Raw genomic sequence first — 776 nt, 5'->3', positions numbered from 1 at the left:
TCTGTTCAGCCGACGATGGATGGCCTGCGCAGGAGTGAGTAAGATGTCTCCCTGTCGAACGGCCTCCCACCGACGACCAGGGAGTGTTCGGCCCGCCTCGCACGTCACGAACACATCACTCGCGTCGTTATCCGCGTCGACATGCTCGTCTCACACGCGGGAGGGGGCACTGAAGGGGCAGGAGGATGGGGGGGAGGGGGCACTGAAGGGGCAGGAGGATGGAGGGGGGAGGGGGCACTGAAGGGGCAGGAGGATGGGGGGAGGGGGCACTGAAGGGGCAGGAGGATGGGGGGGAGGGGGCACTGAAGGGGCAGGAGGATGGGGGTGAGGAGAGGAGGAGGGAGGAGGTAGGAGAGGAGGGGCGTGGAGGGCGGTAGGTAGGAGAAGAGGATTGGGGGGAGGTAGGAGAGGAGGGGGGAGGTAGGAGACGAGAATTGGGGGGGGGGAGGTGTTAGAGGAGGGAGTTGAGGAGGATTGCAGGGAGGGGGGGGGTTAGAGGAAGGTGGGGTGGAGGTGAGGGGGGAAGGGAGGAGGGGGGGAGGGGGAGGCAGGAGAGGAGGAGGGAGGGTGGTTGGAGAGGAGGAGGGAGGGAGATAGGAGACGAGGATTGGAGGGGGGGGTAGAGGGTGGAGTGGAGGTGAGGGGGAAGGGTGAGGGGGGGGTTAGGGTATGGTTGGGAGTATGGGAAGGTTGGAGGCATGGTTGGGGATGGTTGGAGGTGGGAAGAGAGGGGGACGAGGGGGGGGGTAAGGTTGGGAGCACAGTTGGTGGTAGGA

Source organism: Penaeus monodon, chromosome 19, assembly GCF_015228065.2.
Source record: "Penaeus monodon isolate SGIC_2016 chromosome 19, NSTDA_Pmon_1, whole genome shotgun sequence".
NCBI lineage: Eukaryota > Metazoa > Arthropoda > Malacostraca > Decapoda > Penaeidae > Penaeus > Penaeus monodon.
Note: the sequence above shows the minus strand (reverse complement) of the source record.